Genomic DNA, 15,223 nt, shown 5'->3' with positions numbered 1-15,223 from the left:
ATAAGACCATTCAGGCCTCCTAGAAGAGGGTGAGAAATCTTCTGCTTTGGTCTGTTCTTTGAAAAAGCAGCTGGAGAAGGGGAGTATTACCCATTCCCACAGCTTTGACCTTGGATACCCATGTTGCTTCAAACTGCTGTTGTCACCTAATTTAATATCATTGCAGTTCAGATGAGCACATGTTGGTAAACAGAGCAGCAATAGAAGGGCAGCATCCTGTTTATATTTCACTGCAGGATGATTCATTTAGGGTTCTTCAGCAGGGCAGAGGTTGTAATTATGCAAAAGGTCAGCAGTTTCTGCTAGGGCTTTTGCATTCAGTCAGATAGTGTTTAGGTTAAAAACAAATCCAATGTTGATATAATCCTGCTGAACAGTTTTCATCTTTCCTGGAAATCAAGAGTTTGACGTAGATGGAACTTCTTTAAGGTGTGGAAAACATTCTCCACTCTCCATGTTTCAAAAGAAAGTTGATTGTCTTTGAGTACAACAAATGCAATCTGCTTGCAAACCGTACCTTCCGGTCAACTCTGGTGATACGCTGTCTTTCACAGATCCCCAAAACCAGCACCTGCAGACTTGCAGGTTGAAGGAACAAGAAATCATGCCACACACCTCCTCTGTAAAAGGAGGCTGGGGGAATCTCTTCTGTTGTTTGGATAAATAACTGCAGATGAGCAAATAATCTAAAGCACTTGCCCTTCTGTTGTGCAGCAGACAGCATGAAGGAGTAGCCATTTAACTTCAGTGTTAAGATACCAGACATGACATCTGGCACAGCAGGAATTAATCAGTTTCTGATGAGCTATCATTCCCTCATGCTTCACATTTGCCTGGAATCTCATCTTCCACCTCAGTCACTGAGCTTCCTATTTCATATGCATTTCATACAGCTTCTCATGGTGTGCCTTGACTGTGAAGGTAACACTTCACACATGTGCAGTGCTTGTCTCCAGTGTCTGTAGGAAAACACTTCATGAAACCTGTGCACAAGTTCCCAAAAAAGCTGTTGATTTAGAAACTGACAGCAGCTCTTAAATATAGCAAGCCCTCCCAAGGTGTATCCTCTTCAAATACTAAACTTAGCTCACCTACAACAGAATACACACAAGGAACAACCTTTCCCAGCTGTTGGACAAGTCTGACCTTAGAGTGCTACATGATTTATATTACAATCAAACAAACACGGCCTCTGAGAAGGTTAGAGCTACTTACTGCTTTCCAAATACTCCCTCATACACACAATTTCAAGCCAAAGATGTTTTTAAATCAGTAACTACTTCAACAAGCCCTCGAGGAACTAGGATGTAATTATTACAGTGCCAGCTCCTGATTAAGGACTTGTTCGAAAAAGGGCTTATTAATTTGCACACATCTGATTGACTGTGATGGAAGGGAGCTGGTACAGAGTTCTGCAGGGCTCCAGTTCTCCTGCACAGTGCTCAGATTATCAAATACATATCTATTAAAAGAATTGCCACCTGTTTGTTTTCCATCTCTTCTATACCTTAACCCCTAAAAATGTAGATCTCTCCTCTTCCTGATGGTGAGTCTATCCATAATGTAGAGATATTCACAAAAGGTAAAGTGATTCAGGAAAGCCTGACTTGTTTCCAAAGAGTGCAGAACAGAGAACTGCATGGATGGGGAAATAACTTGCTGCCTGTTTACCACTCTGTTCCACTGCCATATAAATTAAAGCCATCTTACAGTGATATGAAATATAACACTGTATGACTGTTAACACCATATTAAGGACTGCTCATTAAAATGTGAAAATAGCTCTATTTGATAAGTGCATTTTAATAAGCAGAAAAATTTAATCACAATTTTGCCTGCACTATGAGCAGGGAAGTTTATAAGCTTAATAAGCTGAGCGTGTGCAACTGAATTATCACAGGACAGTTGGCTGGAGTTGTGTTGAAAACCAGAAGGAAGGTAGCTAAAACTACAGCACTATTCATGCAAGTCAAAGTCATTGGAAGAGGAGCAAAGGAAATAATAAATACACTGGAGTACACAGGCCAATTTAGCTGGCAACATTCCCCACAAACCCATGGTGAGGATGGAGCCCCACCTGCAGAAAGCCCGGGTGCCAGCAGAAAAGTCTCCATCTCCAGTTCCACCAATGACTCTAGTGCAGGCACAAGTAGTCACTTAGAATCTAGTTTCCTACACCTGGATACGTAGCTGGTGGAAAACATTCACAACCTTACTTTGAACATATTATATACTCTGAAGATGACTCTGTTTAGATGAAGCATTCTGTGAAAAATGGGGAAGAGCTGTGTGAGGATGTCAGGAAAGCTCACTATCTTCATGTTCTGCAACAGCAGGCATGCAGAACTAATGTGTTTGTCCTCCCAGTTACTTTTGCACTTCTTCCATTTGTATAATCTTCAATCTTTTGGGTCAGACACCAGTGCTTCTTTTAAGTGAGTGGCACATCTTGCACACAAAATCCTTCATGTTCTTAATTCCAGGGAGTTATGCCCTGAAAAAATGATTGCGGTCTGTCTGGGGGCAATAGGTCTATCCTCTTTGAGGAGTGTTTAGCATTTGCAAGTCTTTAGGCACTACCACTAAAACACAAACTTTTCACTTGCTGCTGATTCCAACCATCAACAAGCTTTTTCCCAAGCTCCAGAAGGTTTTTGTTTTACTTTCCTAAATATGTCCTTGTTTATTTGGGAGAAAATGTTCCTGTGCTCCCAGCAGAACTTTCAAGAACCTGAAGTAGTCCAACAGACATTCACCTTTTTCTTCATAATCTCCAAGTGATCACATGGCAGCTGATACCTCCCTAAGGATTAATTCTCTAACTCCTGACAATTGCGTACTATTGTATATCTAGACCCTGGAGAGCAGTTTCATCTGTTAAAGGACCACTCCAGTTTTTCAGCCTTTTAAAACTCTTCTTAGAAACTTAGCACAAAGACAAAGAAAACCTATTCCTCTGCCTTCTTATCCATTTCCAGTCTGCTTCTCCTGCTTTGTTCTGTGTGCATTTACGTTGCTGATAAACACAGAGGACTGATAGCAGTGAACACAGGCAGCTCTCTGCTGTTGGTAGCTGCTAGCAATCATCAAAAGAGCATCAGGATGGCCACACTCATGGAACCTGGCATTAGAGACAAACCATTTCCCTTTCTCTAGCTGAGGAGCAGCCAGAACCAATGGCTCACAATGTCCAGGCTGGCTTTGCAGGCTTCTGCATGCAATAATAATTGTGGCATGCATGTGTTTTCACACTATCCCTGCTTGCAGCAAGAAGAGGGAAAATCCCCAACTGGCAGGATGATCTGGCAGCTCTGAATGTCACCTCTCTTCATCAGGAGCATAGCTCTGATGATGAGAGCTACCAGGCATTTCAGCACCCAGTAGCATGGATCACACTGGCTGTACCAACAGCACAGTGTGGTGCTGCAGAATCCATACAGCCATGCACAGCCCCACTGTAGCCCCATAATTTGTCTGCATTTGTGTTGCAATGGCACACAGCTCCAAGCAGCTGGCACCACCACAGGTAGGAGCCCTGGTGGCACAGCCCTGGAGACTGGCCCCCAGCACAAAGTGGGAGCTGCAGGCAGCCCAGGGCCACATTCCTTTAGCAAGCATTAGCAATGTGCATTTATTTGAATTTATTATCCATCCTTGAAGATAATCAAAGCCCTCTGGATATGGTCCTGGGAAACCAGTCCTAGGTGGCCCCATTTGAGAAGGAAGTTTGGGCCAGATGACCTCCAGAAGTTCATGACAGCCTTCACCATTCTGTGATTCTGTGAAGCCTCAAGATCACACAGTTCCTACTGAAGACAGTAGCACAATCCCAGTTCAGTTGTATATAACATTCATAAAGATTACAATGTGACCAACTCCACCCAGTGCTCCTGTTGAGAACTGCAGAACCAAAATACAGTAAGAGATTTTAAAACTCATGAAACGCAAATCAGCATACTTAGATGAACACTGCCAGCTGGTGTTAGGTCCAAGAAAATCTTGACTTTCTATATAAATATGACTATAGTAAGAGTGCAATAGGAAAGGAAATACTTTCTTAAGGAGTAGGAAAGAGAAATGGTTTAATTAAAGTGCCTCTGCGTGTGTGCAAATCAAATATTATTCTGATGCGTAGGAGCATGAGAACTTAGCAGTTTATAGAACACGCCTGTAGGAATGCTAGAGAGATCCAGAATAAAAGTAAAAATTGCTCACATCAATGTGAAGATGTAAGTACTCAAAATCAGTGAGATGTGAAGCAAGCTAACTTTCATTGAAAATAAACAGGGAAGAAAATTAATCTTTAACACCTGCAGGTAATGATTTGCAGCAATATGGGTTTGAAAAAAACAAAATTGACTTTGCCCTTAACCTTTGATTTTATTGATGTGACCAACACAAATGGTTTGGAAACAATATAATCCATAATGCTAACACAAAGCCAAATAGTACAAAAGTGTGTTTGCATTCCCTTTAGGAAATATCTGATACACAAAAGCCAAGAGCTGCTGATTGCTGGTTTTGTTTCCCCAATGCAAACACATATTGCATTGTAAGGTCTATAAAACCTACAAAGAAGCACAACAAGTTCATTGGACTAAGTGTTCGCTTTAACCCCAGAGCATGTTAATCTATATGTACAAACTCTGGGTTAGAAGAGCTCTCTATTTCTCACTGTGGGTTTTAAACATATGGTAAATAACCTCTGGAAACACTGTCTCAGATTTCCTTCCATAGTAAGCCAATTCACTGCTCAAAGATGAGTATAAATCACATACTTCAGGTTTTCTTGAAAAGTCCCTAAAGTGGAACCATTTGTTTTGCACTTGATGGTTGCACTTGACAGCAGTTACCCAGCAACAACCTTGTGCCCTGCAATGTTCTTCATACCGGGGGAGAGCATGGCAGAGGCAGAGACGCACCTCTGTGTTTTGCAAAGAACTGCTTGACATGTTCAAAAGTTACCATGTGGTTTAGTATCTTCTAAAAAATTTATACTGGCTAGCATGAGAAATGTCCACTTGCAGAAAGCTCTGTAGGTATTATTTCTGTGGGTTATTGAACAGGCAGCCCAGGCAGGAGGCAGCATGATTACTGCTAGTCTGCTTTTCCACGCCCACACACAGACTTATTCAGTACATATCTGCCACATTTGAAAATAACCTGTGACAGCTCAAGCCTCACGAAAGAGTTTATATTTTGCTTCACCAAAATACATGTTTAAACAGTAGCACAGACACTGAATTTGGAATGACTCTTGGGAAATAACCTCAGCCTGGAGCATAAGGGCATATTCTGCTTAAACAAATGCTGCCATTAGGAGTTCCTCTGAAACCCCTCATATTTCTTCAAACCAGGCACTCACAACAAATTTTAAAGTTAAGAACCCTGCATTCTTTTACAGAAAAGGCACGAACAATAGAACCACAGAATCTCAGTATAGTTTCTGTTGGAAAAGACCTTTAAGATCATCTGGTCCAACCATGATCTAACTCTACCAAGTTTGGTGCTAGTACCACATCCTTGCGTCTTTGAAACACCTCCAGGAACAGCAACTGAACAAACTTCCCTGGAGAACCTATTCCAGTGTTTGATAATACTTTCAGTGAAGAAGATTCTTCTAATATTCAATCTAAACCTCCCTTGGTTCAACTCAAGGCCATTTCCTCTTGTTCTGTCACTTGTTGCTAAGAAGAGAACACCCACCTGGCTACAACCTCCTTTCAGGTAGTTGTAGAGAGCAAATGAAGCCTTCCCTCAGCCTCCTTTTCTCCAAACTAAATAATCCCAGTTCCCTCACCATCTCTTCATAAAACTTCTTCTCCAGACAATTTACTAGCTACATTGTCATTCTTTGGACACTCTCCAGCATGAAAATGTCTGAGGGTCAGACTTGATGATCTTTGAAGTCTTTTCTAACATTAACGATTCTATGATTCTGTACCAGTGTGAGAGCTGAAATCCCCCCACACCGACAATAATCAGGCTAGCTCAGTCTGGAAGCAAATGAAAGCTGTATTTGCAAGCAAATCTACAATCTATGATGAAATGCAATGAATATGTACAAATATACACTATTCACTGCATTTACAAACATGTACAATCAACAGAAAAGCACAACCAAGCTCTCTTTGCTTCTCCCAAGGAGCCTCCCCCCCCAGACCAGAAGGAATCACCCCAGACTCCACTGGCAGAAGGCAGAGAGTCAAGAAGCAGAGAGGCTATTAGACCTAGCTTGTCAAGGTCAGTGTGTTATCTTCAGCCAGAAAAGAAGAAGAAGCTGCCAGACAGACAGAAGCCCAGCAAGCAAGCTGAGTCAGACTCAGACTGCCCCAACTCTGTTTTGAGTAGAGATTCTTAGACATTTCTACCTCTCCAATGGAAGTGTTTAGAATAATCATTATTTTGCTTTCTTACACCCAATAGTGACTTATTTACATTCTTTCGCTTTGTCTGCTTGAACTTTGTAAAGAAAAATTAAAAAGACAGTTTTAAAACCATCACAGATTCTTATAGTGAGGGACACAAAACTGACCACAGCACTTAAGGTGTGGCCTCACCACTGACTGAGTACAGGGGAACAATCACTTCCCTGGCTTGCTTGTCACACTGTTCCTGATACAGGCCAGGATGCTGTTGGCCTTCCTGTCCACTCAGGCACACTAACTAGCTCATGTTCAAATGACTATTGATCAACATCCCCAGGTTTTACTGGGCAGCTTCCCAGCCACTCTGCCCCACATCTGTAGCACTGCCTGGTCTGGTGTTGTTGTGACCCAACTGTGCGACCCAGCGCTCAGCCTTGTTGAATCTCATGCAGCTGGCCTCAGCCCACTGATCCTGCCTGTCCGGGTATCTCTGTAGAGTCTTTCTACCCTCAAGCAGATCAACACTCCCACTTAGTTTAATCTGGAAATTTACTGAGGGTAAACAAAACACTCCTTGGAAAATGAGGTGATTCAAAAAGAAACTAAGGACTGAAAAAGGATCTGTCCTTGGTGTCCCTACACAACCTATAAAATTATATGTATGTGCATATCAATGCATACATATATGTATTGGCCCTGGCAGTATGACGCCTCACATTTTTACCTGTTTTATGCATTCTGCTTTTACATATAAAGCAAGATAGGCTACAAAATGTACTTTCCTACAGAAAGAAATTACTTGGGGCTGTCTTACAGGCAAGGAAACCAATTTTATGGGACTGGAGCGCTTTAGGTTTCACATTCACCACACAGCATGCTACCTGCTCACAGCAGCATGGTTCACTGTGCATGTCCCAACTTGTGCAGCATCACTATAATCACCACTGTGTTAAGGAATCACACTGTGTTAAGGACAGTGCTCTGTCACTGGCATAATCAGGAGAAATCCTTAGATTTGAAACACTGCATTATACTGCTGCTGAACAAAGGGAGAACAGATATTGCCAAGGTATTCTTCATGACAGTAGGTAAGGGTAAAGAGACAAATGAAGTGGCAAAAGACGAGGACAGGTGTGTCCTCTAGGCCCTGATTTAAATGGTGAATAAAGCAAAAGTTTCCATGAGAGGTGTAGCAAAAACCCTTGAGCATCACCTTAAGTCAAGTTGAAGCACAGACAGATGATGGAATAATTCTTTCACCTACAGAAGTAACAATAACAAAAGCTGTGGGTTTAGTTCTCCCCTCTTGGAAGATTCACAGGATGTTAGAGGTTGGAAGGGACCTCTGGAGATCTTCAAGCCCAACTTCCCTGCCAGAGCAGGACCACAGAATCTAGTGCAGATTGCACAGGAATGCACCCAGACAGGTCTTGAAAGTCTCCAGAGGAGGAGACTCCATAACCTCTCTGGGGAGCAGGTTCCAGTGCTCTGTGATCCTTAAAGAAGTTCTTCCTCATGTTGAGGTGGAACTTCCTGTGCTGTAGTTTACATCCATTGCCCCTTGTCCTATCACAGGGCACAAGAACAGGCTGTCCCCCTCCTTCCTGACTCCCAAGCCCTTGTATATTTATATACATTTATTAGGTACATTCTCAGTCATCTCCTCTCCAGACTAAAAAGCCCCAGGTCTCTCAGTCTTTCCTCATAAGGCAGTGCTCTAGTCCCTTAATCATCCTTGTAGCCCTCTGTTGGATTCTTCAAGTAAATCCTTGTCCCTCTTGAACTGGGGAGCCCAGAACTGGATGCAACATTCCAGGTGTTTGCAAGGAACTGGATGTAGCAGCCTGTCCTGGAAGAGGCATTAATGCACCAGCTAAACTGTTTGGCCACTGCCCTTTCTCCTTCCTCCCTGTTGCAGCGGTCCAGGTTTGAAGATTAAGGAACCAATAGGCAGGCACGGTTGAAGCTGCCTGTGGGGGTGGAAGCTGGACCCCACGCCTCACGTTTCACACAGAGAACTGCACGTGTCAGGGGCTAGTGGAGGTGTGTACAGTTTGCCTGCCATACAGCACCCTGTTCGTTAGCAGGATTCGAGACGTCGACAAGCACCCACTTCGTGCCTGTCTTCAGGGCAATTAAGTGCCTTTGTCCTCATAGCAGAGTGTTTAGCTCCGAGCCACACCGTAGCAGCGTGCTCTCTTTCTCGCCCTCACTTCCTCCAGTTTGCGATTTTGTCTTTGGATTATCCCTGACCTTTTGGACTCCAAGTTACAGCTCCATGCATCTCTTCATTTTGTTTTGGTGGCTAGAAGCTCAGCGGTTCGTGAGTAACTAAAGCTAATTTACTTGGTTACTTCTAAAACTCACAGACTGTTACCTGTAGCTTAACTCCACAGCCAGGCCGGGGGGGTTTGTCCTGCCTCCCGAGGCAGCATAGTTTTTTGTTTTCGCATTATAAGAGTTTCCAATTTGTTCCTCCGTATTCCAAGTTTCTGACTTTTCTAGACTGTTATTCCATTGTTCATTAACATCCTATGGTGTGTAATCAACCTATCACCGACAGGACAAACAAACCTGAATCAAATTAGCGCAGAAAAATAATTTTTGATATGTAATAAATCACACTCATATTTTATCATATTTCTGGCTTATAAATTTGATCATAAATCACATCACAGCACAGAGCTTTGTTTCACTTGGATGGATACCAGAATAAAAGCCAGCTTCCCGTCTTCAGTCACAGGCTTCCTGAATCACCAAAGTCTTACCATAAAGAGCTTTGTACTGTATAAGGGCATGACCCCCATTAAACATTTTATTTCTATTTACAAAAAAAAAAAAAATCCTTAAGCAGCTTTCTAGCCCCACATATGTCTGTTTCCTATGACAGGAGGATGTGTCCACAACTGCAAACAAACATATGACTGAGGAACTAGAGAGCATTTAACCCAGGACACAAAAAGCACCTGAGACATCTCTTCCCCAATTAGTGTAATAGAAGAAGTGAGTGAGAAGTGTGGCATTCCTTCCAGATCAAAAGAGGCAGAGTATCACCTCACATCCCAGAGACAGACCAGCATGCTGATACATCTTATTCTCTTAGGTTTGCTTTTAATTAGAAGTGTAAAACTCAGTCATGAAGCCTTAATTTCAGCCACAGAATCTGTTACTCCCAGTTATGAACAGGAAGAAGTTTGCTCTCCGTCTTAAAAAAGGAGACAATTATACATCAAAATAAAGGTGCTTCATGCTAGCCACCCAGAGCTGAGGATTTTGTCCAAAAGACACAAAAAGTTCTCAGAAGAGTTCATGGCTCCTTTCCAGCAAGTGTGTATCAGCATCTGAACTGCTGTGCAGGAGAGAGTTAACCTCTTACAAAAATCCAGTGGAAAAGAAAACTTCTTTAATGATCTGCAAGTTTCAGATAGTAAAATCTCAGCCCAGCTCTGACATGAAGCAGTCTAGGTGCAAATATATAAATGAGAGCATGTCTCAACTTTATCTTTTCTGTGTAGGCCTTTTGTGATGAATAGAACCAGAATAAATCTTTTTTAAAAATATGTCCTGTTATGAACACTGAACACTACCAGAGACACCTCTAAAAAAGGCCAGGTTTTGACATGGTCTAGTGTAGGCCTTTTGTGATGAATAGAACCAGAATAAACCTTTTTTAAAAATATGTCCTGTTATGAACACTGAACACTACCAGAGAGACCTCTAAAAAAGGCCAGGTTTTGACCAAAAAGCATCACCCTTTCCAAAACCCACTGCAAAGTTTCAAACAGCATCACTGCAGTACAGCAACACAATTGGTAATCTTCCAACACATTTACTTCAGCTAACAACCATGGCAGAATGAGAATGCAACTGATTTTGCTCCTAACTTCTCTTTAAACAAATATTCCTGTATGTCTGTATGCCTAAAACAGGGCAGAACTGTCTTTATCTCATTGATTTACAATACACCCCGACATAGCCCAGCCCCATGCATCCACTCATACAACTGCCACCCTATCTGTGATGTCACATAGTGCCCTCTATGTCACAGAACCCTCTCTATGATGCCACAAAGCCTGATCTATGATGTTACATATACCACTATGATGTCACAAAACCCATTCTAGAATATCAAAAACACCCCCTATGATGTCATACAGTCCTGTCTACAATGCTGCACATACTGCTCCATGATGTCACAGAACCCCTTTCTATGATGACATCACACTGGTTTAGCTGGCTACCCTGGTGTGTCCCTATCAACGTCTTGTGAAGAAAATTAAGCCTAACCTATTCAAACCCAGGAAAACCTGGGTTTATCTGCAGGCTCTTGTACCTAAGAACATCTCTAACCAAACTCCAACCTACAACTGGCAGTTATTTCAGTCGTTTCACAAGTATAGCCACAAATTATACCAAAGTAGAGAAGTTTCGTGAAGAGTACAATTTCCTCTGCATTTAGGAGATGGCAAAATAAAGTATCAAAAACCTCTTGAATACTTAATTACACTAGTTTAGGAAAACGATGCATTAACAGTCCACAAAATCTGTGAGGAGCAGAAATCAGAGGCAGTCGAAGCTCTCCAGCACCCTCTTCTGGCTCCTGGAGGCCACAGACACGACCACAGCTTAGAAACCTCCCTTCTGCTCAAGTGGCTTCCATAGACCTAACTAATACACACCCAAGTGCGATCTAACGGGATGCCAGTGCCCTCATCAACACTAGCGCAAACAATATAGGAGATCTTATTGCTTTGAAAATTTCAGGAAGAAATTTCAGCTCTTGTGGTATTGTTCCTATGGGTCTCAGCATCCATTATCATGTTACTTTACTTCTTAGAAGCCATAGATCCATGCCCAGAATGTTAATATACCAGGATAAAGTACAGACTCTGGGGGAAAAAAGCTTACAGGATAAAGTACAGACTCTGGGGGAAAAAAGCTTACAGGATACCAACGGGACAGCAGAGATAATTCACATGTAATATACAATTGGAGCCAAGAAGAGATCAGAGTAGCCCAACCTATGACAGGATGGAGGGGGGTGTTGTCTGACACTATCTCTAGGATGGAAGATAGCAATGACATTTCACTGACCTTGAGACAGCACAGAAAAAAAGTATATGGATATCCTTTTCGAAACTAACTGAATGTATGATGCAATCCAGCATCACTGGCCAAAGGCACATGCCATCCTCTTGAAGTGAAAAGTAAGATATTGAGAGGGAACATCTACAATGCAGGGGAGGCAACAGCATGTTTCTTATAGTCAGGAGGAGGAGATATGTGGAAAGTCGGAGAGAATCAGACATGGGAGAACAACCTGTACATCATCACCCTAAGATAAGTGGGGCAGCATGGTGAGGTGAGGGGTGATGCTGCTGAATCAAAAGCTGGGCAGGTGAAAAAAGACCCAGTGAAGAATCTTGACATACTTTGCAGAGTAAGTTATATTGTAGTGATGTTATACAGTGAAGATTTGCAACACTTAAAGGCAGTTATGAGAACCCACAGATTGTGAAAGATGGGGAGAGACACAAGATAAAAAGTAAGTAATTAGAAATGGAAATGAAAAGTTAAATGATCAGAAGATATGATTTAAAAGCAATACAGTAGAAAACAGACCACTGGCTGGAAAGTTTGTTCTCTTGGCTAAGCAATACTGTTTCTGCACAGTTCAGTTTATTTCCTGTCACAATGGTATTTTAAGTGTCATTTTAAGTTAGAGGTATCAATAGCTTTGAGGTTTGGGCCACAGAACATTGAGCAGTTTCCCCCTTTTGGGAATCAGTTCTCTGTAACAATCAAACTATTGCCAAGGGAAAAAAACAGTTGCACACTGAGAGGATGTCCAACAAATATGTATAGAGAATGAAGTCTAAATAGCAAGCATGCTGTTGGGTATCTTTCTAGGGATTTAAAAAAATGCACGTGGTTGTTTGGCCCTGGCTGAGAGCCAAATGCCCACCAAAGCCACTCTATCACTCCCCTTCTTAGATGGACAGGGGAGAAGGGAAAATATAACAAAAGGCCCGTCATAAGATAGAAGCAATTTTATTAATGCACAGCAAAATCAAAGATGTTATTGTCTACTTCCCATCAGCAGATGGCGTTTTTTTCACTCTCTGGGAAGCAGGGCTCTAATACGTGTAATGGCTGCTCCAAAGGACAGATGCCATCAACGAATGTTCCCTCACTTCCTTCTTTCACTTACCTTATATATCTGAGCTGATGTCATACAGGATGAAATACCTGTTTGGTTAGTTTGGGTCAGATGGCCCCACCCCCACCCAAGATCTTGCCCATTCCTCAGCATACCCTTGGGGTGAGGAAATGTTGAAAAATTACAGTCTGGGTACTCGGTTCAGGTAGTAGCCAAAACACTGGTGTGTTATCAACACCCAGCTACAGCATTGCAAAACACAGCACTAGAAAGATGCTCTGGGGAAATTAACTCCAGCTCAGCCAAACACAATACTCTGTGTGAGATCTCACATCCCCTTCAGATGACCAGATCTGCGTGGGAGACTGCAATGGAAGCAGGCTTGGTAGGTATGAAGTTCAGCAACAAATGGTCAGTAGGAGTTGGTCAGTACACTTTACTGGCCAAATGGCCAAAGGTATGATTTTTTTTTAGTTTGTCTGAAGGTTTTTCCTAAATGGAATCATACTAAGATATAGACTCCCAGAGGCTGCTTAAAATCTCTGAGGAAGCACAAACCTCGAGACAACAGAAGTTTTCGATACATAACCATGCCTCACAGAAAGCCAGAGTGCTTTGAAAATCGCTGCCGGTGCTGGTTTAGCAAATGCATTGCCACCTACCTGTAGGAATTGCTGAAAAGAGATTCAGGGAATGAAAGAAACCTCATTCAGCTTGCAACAAAGATCTCTGATGGCTATGAATAACAGCATGAGGTAATCTGACCAGCTAGCCAGTATATTTATCATCCTAAGGAGCCAAAAATTCTTGGTGCAAAATAACAATAATCCTCAATCAGACCAAAAGTTCCTACAGCTGAGTAGGGCACCTCAGTCACTGCCTAGCTGTAAATAGAAACCAGGGGGAAACCAAAGGCATCCTCGACTAGAGTCTCCTTCTTTTCTAGCAGACAGAAGTATAAATGTATTTACTGAAGAATAGATATTCTTTAAAGAAGAAACACTGATTATGAGGACCCTGACATAAGTGGCACAGATTTTCCCACACACACTCCCCCAACACCCCACACCCCCAAAAACTGCATAGGAAAACAAAAATCAGTTTCACTCAAGCTTGGTAACATTTCTCAAATATTGGAAGGACAAGATGCAAATACCTACTTCAGAATCTTGTTTTGGTACAACATGCAGCAATGGATAAGTTCACTGCAATTAGCACTCTTTTCAGGAACAAGTAGGCCCTCTTACTAGTCACAAGAGGAAAAGGCATTGTTCACATCAGTGAGGAAGGCTTGTAGCCATTTCAGAGAGGGTAAAGGAGCTCCCTGCCATAGACACAGGTACCCACCATACCAGCAAGCAGACAGAGGAAACCATATCCCTCTTCACCAATAGATCTTAAAATCAGTGAATAACTCACCACACGTCTCCTCTATTGAAAAAGGATGAAAAGGAGAAGGAGGAAGATAGGTTTCTCTGCCAGTAAAGACAGGATGAAGAGGAGAAATGGCAGCAATTGCAATTCATGCAGAAGTGCCCAGTATGCATGTGGCAGTCAGTGGTTACTGTCAGTGAGGTCAAGCTCTTTGAGTGCAGCACGGAAAATCTCTACAGCATAGAAGAACATCCAAAGGGTACTAGGACTTACAAAGGGAATGGACAAGCTTAGTTAACCAAATTCTTAAGCCTTTAATGCATACTTTCTTTGCTGGTGTTTAATATGCTCAAGCAGAAAACAAGAAAGGATGCATCCTGGTAATAGAACCTGGCTTAACACAGAAGAAAAGAGAAAGGCTGAAGAACTACTAAAATTGTCCTGGGAAAAGAACAAAGTTAAAGACAGGAAAAGTTGCATTGTTATTGGAGAATTAGATTTCATTCTGCTTTACATCCAAGCACCGAGCAAAAGTCAGGGGGACAGTGCAAAATAGTGCTTTCATGTATTTTATGGAACTAAAATGAATTAAAAACAAAAATTGTTTCAAGTCATACTTCCCAAGCATAGAAAAATCAAGAACTCAGCTGAAAATAAAGTTTCTCAGTGACTACAGAAAATATTTCTTAGGGTATCAAGAGACCAACATGCTACTGAGCTTTGCCATAAGTACAAATAATGTATGGCAACCCAGCTCCTCGGTTCTTCTCCCCCTCTACTCTGCCCTGGTCAGACCATGCCTGGAATTCTGTTTCCAGTTTTGGGTTCCCCATTGCAAGAGAGACAGGGACGTGCTGGAGAGAATCCAACAGAGAACCATGAGGATGATTAGGGAACTTGAGCACCTCCCCTATGAAGAGGCACTGGGGCTGTTTGGTCTTCAGAAGAGAAGATCGAGAGGGGATCAAGTGTGGAGGGAGCCAATCTCTTTTTGGGGGTGTACAATAATAAGACAAGAAATAATAGGTACAAACTTGAACATAGAACATTTCACCTCAACACAAAGTCAAACTTCTTTACAGTGAGGGTGATGGAGCACTGGAACAGGCTGCCCAGGCGGGTTGTGGAGTCTCCTTCTCTGTCTGGATGCATTCCTGTGTGGACTACCCTAGGTGATCCTGCTTTGGCACAGGGGTTGGACTCGATGATCTCTGGAGGTCCCTTCCAACCTCTAATGTGGTATTGTGATATCAGAGTAATTAGGATAGGCAGAAGATGGTGATGGGATGTGAAAACCAAGAAGGAAGTAGACTGCATCACG

Source organism: Indicator indicator, chromosome Z (genome assembly GCF_027791375.1).
Source record: "Indicator indicator isolate 239-I01 chromosome Z, UM_Iind_1.1, whole genome shotgun sequence".
Classification (NCBI taxonomy): domain Eukaryota; kingdom Metazoa; phylum Chordata; class Aves; order Piciformes; family Indicatoridae; genus Indicator; species Indicator indicator.
The sequence above is the reverse complement of the archived record's forward strand: the minus strand, read 5'-3'. Positions refer to the sequence as shown.